The sequence below is a fragment of the Micromys minutus genome, assembly GCF_963924665.1.
Source record: "Micromys minutus genome assembly, chromosome: 15".
Classification (NCBI taxonomy): Eukaryota; Metazoa; Chordata; class Mammalia; order Rodentia; family Muridae; genus Micromys; species Micromys minutus.
The window spans coordinates 12,216,304-12,220,749 of record NC_137984.1 but is presented as its reverse complement, the minus strand read 5'-3'; positions in this window follow the sequence as shown (position 1 = coordinate 12,220,749).

The window sequence follows — 4,446 nt, the reverse complement described above, 5'->3', positions numbered from 1 at the left end:
ATTCGCAAATTTGCTTTTTGAATTAGTTATACCACAGCAAGCACATGGAAACCAGAACACCTTCATGGTGACTTTATAAACCAATCGATTTCATATTAGACAAAGGATGACTTCTTAGTAAAATCTTTCTGAAACGTTTTATTTAAAAACTTTTAGTGATCAATATTTTAATACCCTAATTCGGTAGTTATGATTGTATACATAAACTGAAACATCACACTGCTTCACTGCACCCATAAATACACACCATTAAAGCTAACTTTTCAAAGTCATCCGAATAGAAATGAGCATAGCAGGCTTACGTGCAGGCACGTAGCAGTGTTTTCTAACCTATTTCGTTATTCTAATCTTCTCCAGGACGTGTTCACACTTGATGGCTGATTTTATATGGATTCTCTGAGGCTCTGGAAAGAAAGATACAAAGTAAAGTTAAACAAGCATTTAATCTTCAAAGATCTGCACTGCCACCTTTTTCTTTCTAATGCAGACTCACTGCTGTTTCTGTCTCCACCCTTGTTCACTCACACAAAGCTGGTTTACATGTTGGGTGGGTCTCCATTCCGTGTGAAATCCAATTTCGCCCTCTTGTGACTAAATCTTGAAATGTCAACATGGAGATAACATCCCTTTCAGCCCAGACCCCACCCTTCTTCATATGGGCTAAAAAAATCTGTGAATGGTGTGTTCAATGTTAATGATAAAAAAAATGCTGCACTCAATAATATGTTACTTAGCACTTTACTCTCTTCCTCAGTTTGAGATTATGCTAAGGCTCACACTTTGGCTGAATGTGAAAAATGACACGCAAAGATGACAATTTTTTTTTGTTATATTATTTTGATCTGTCCTGCTCTGCTTTGTCCTAACCCATCATGTCCAGCCCCATCCTGTCCTGTTCTGTCTTACCATATCCTATCCGGTCTTATCCTGTCCTATCCTGTCTTATTCTGTCTTATCCTCTCCTATCCTGTTTGTAGTAAGTCTGTAACTTAGAACTTTACACATATTAACTACTTGCCTTATCTCTAATATGAACTTCAAATATGAGAACTCAGAATAGCTGAAGAGAATTTGTCTCATCATCATTTAAACATGAAAACAAGGGGAAATTTTTCACTGGTTTATTTTCACTTGTTAGGGATGCCTAGAGATAAAAAAAAATTCATGGAAAGACAGTGCACACATCAGAATCCTGGCCTTGTATTAACCAATCTCTCTACCACTGAAGGAAAGGAAAAACTTCATTATGCTTACTCGATCTCTATGACTTGGTATATAAAAAACATGTTAAGGAATGCCATAACAACCTTTCTTCTTTATCCACAAACACAATTATTTCACAAAGTCACTGGAGCATCTCCCGAGTGATTGTCACTATTTTGAGTTGTAGGGGTGACAACTTGACTTTCTTTAACAAAGCACTTGTAGTCTGACATGGAGACAAGAGTTGCTGTAGATTTGCAAGTTCGCTGACGACATGAATACATGGTGTGTATTGTAAGTTCTCTGAGAAGAGAGTAACTGAGCTGTTTTTAAACATATTTATGCAGAAGAAGTGTGGGGGTGAAAGGACTTTTCTACTCAGAAAGACAAGTTCAGAGGCATATTGACATACTTGTATATTGTTATTAGAGGTAACTGTTGGTAATCTGTTTATCACTGATGCTGTAATTACTACCTTGATGAAGAATTACTTATTGCTATGTGATCTAAAAATGTTTGGCATAGTTATCTACATTTTTTATATCATCAAATTTATAAATCCAGTATTGGAATTGTTCTCATTTTGCATGTAAAAAAACAAAACTGTAGAAATGCTATTACTTGTCAGGACATTTCTGTGTCATGGTCATGTTAAATAGCTACAGTTTCTTGGCAAGAGCTAAATATTGACTAAGTATAATAATCTTTTTAAGAGCAGCCCACGAAATAGCCTGTAGGTTGCTGAATGTGCTTAAGTAACCATAAGTGTAAAAACAGAGAAATATGCTGCTAATAAAGAATATATTATATATAAATATTGTCTTAGAAGAGCCCTTTAAAATTCAAATACCTTACTTCATAGCAAGTTATTAGATATCACGGATAGCAGCACTGGAGATTATATCATAGGACATGGACATGTAAAGCATGCATAGAAAGAAACAGCAGCTGGGTTACGAATCGTGTTGAATAAATATCAAGAAATTGGAAATAGAGTTTTCTCTACATATAAAACCATAAATGGTACTTTCTAGGTTTTAACATAGACATCTGACAAATGAACTGTGATGCAGAGATAAATCCAACTTATATGTCTATAATTCAGAATGCCAGAAAATAAATAGATAAACTAGGAAGAGATGGGCTGAGGCAAGATGAGACCAGAGGGAAGCAGGGTCAGCTAAGGGATAGGTTCAGTGATAAAGGATGAAGCCACTTCACATGGAAAGTAGGGATCAGTGAGCAGGTTTAATCCATTAAACAGTCAACAATTGAACAATTAGAAAACATCAACATAATATACACTGTATCTTAAAATTAAAATCTCTTGGTGTCTCCATGTTTTAAGTAGAAATTGATTATAAACTTGAAAAAGTGCACTCTTAGGGTTTTCCCAGGGAGGCTGGTCTATGGTGTTACTGGTTTCTAGCTTCATGAAAGTTTGCATCTTACTTGTAAAAATCATGAGTTGCTTGTCTGGTTTTACTGTTTTCCAGCCCATGCATTATGAGTGTGAGAAGTGATCATTCCTAATTCTTATCTTTCATATTAAATGTATAATATTCCCAAGCCAAGTGGTTTTAATTCCTGAGGAAATGTAATAGGATCAGAAGACAATAACCACAGGAGGCTCATAAGCCTTTACTCAATTTCCCTGACTGTTGGCATTTTTAAAACCATGGTAAATTATTGAAGTCAAAATGGGGCAAGGCAACAGAATGAGAATATATTTTCTATTACGAAAGGCTGGAAATGGCGTTGGCCCTCGCAGCCAGTTCCGAATAGACCTTGGGTCACTTGAGACTTTGTTTGGCTTTCATACTCTGTACTGGGACTGTTCGTTTCTTCTAACTTTGAGAGAACGAGGGAACAGTTGACTTTACTTGTCTTGGACTTTCCATGTACCCAGTTAGTACAACCGAAGCAAACTAACATACACTTGGCACCTTAACTTACACACCTTTCTGTGCAAGAAGTAATGCATGCATATAATCTGCTGAAAACAGAAAAATAGAAGTTGAAACAATCTTATAAAATGAGTTTCCAATAAATGATGAAAATGACATTTAGATATTGCTTGATGAACCAGGATATTTTTAATATTGTTTTTATCTGGGTCTGTTGGAGTTTGTGACTTAATCCCATGTAAAATTCTAATTTTGAGATTTCTGTACATTCTCCCTCAACCCTCCCCCATCTAATGCTTCATGTGCTCTTCAGTGATTACAGAGCAAAGTCCTTTGCTAGGGGCACACACACACACACACACACACACACACACACACACACACACACACACACACACACACGCACAGATCTACAACACAGCCTTCAGGCAGATGTAAATTCATACAACAGAAAGGAACATGGATTACAGAATTCTAATCTGGATTTACTTTTGGTGTAATGATACCGGTGGGACGTTGTTTTATTTCTTTCTTTCATCCCACACTGAAGCATTATTGTTAACTCGGAGCTTAATATCAATTCCTTCAAACTGATGACATTTTGGTGGCTCATGTGAGAAATAGGGGAGGAGTGTACAAGGCTGTGAATTAGCTTTAATGTGTTTAATCCATGCACCAAAAGATTCACATTGGTATAATATTAGTGGCTAATTTATATTAATACACTGTGAATTGTTTCCCAACACAAGTTCAGGATCACTTACTGTAGTGAATTGATTTATTTCTTTATGTTTTTGTATCTAGGATCCTTCATCATTTTTATGACATTTTACTTGTGGGTTATGTAGTATGCCTTCAGGTTTAGGGTTTTGAATTTTTGCTATGAGCCAAGGTCATACAGCTGAGGTTATTTGAACAGCACTGCAGGGTTATAGATGCTATCTTCCTGCTTCTTAGTATGCCATGACACGGAGGATGAGAAATCTTTCCTTCTAATCAGTGTCACTAACTTTGATAGTTGCAAAATAACTGTATTTGCATGTGGTAGGCATTTCAGGAGTCTGTAATTTCAGATTGCTCAAGTAATCCAATTCAACCTTGATTTTTCTCCACACCAATTTTAGCTCTATCAATAATGTCTGTCCTCGGGAGCCACTGTGATGCATTACAGACGTTCCATTATTATTCAAGTCACTCCTCTTACAGCTATTAATTACCATTTAACTCCTAGGAGGAGCTGCCTCTCTGCCCATCACTATATCACATTATATCAGTGTGGAGGGATGCACCTTATTCATTTACTGGGATCTGCTTCTATACCCACTATGCCAAGTAG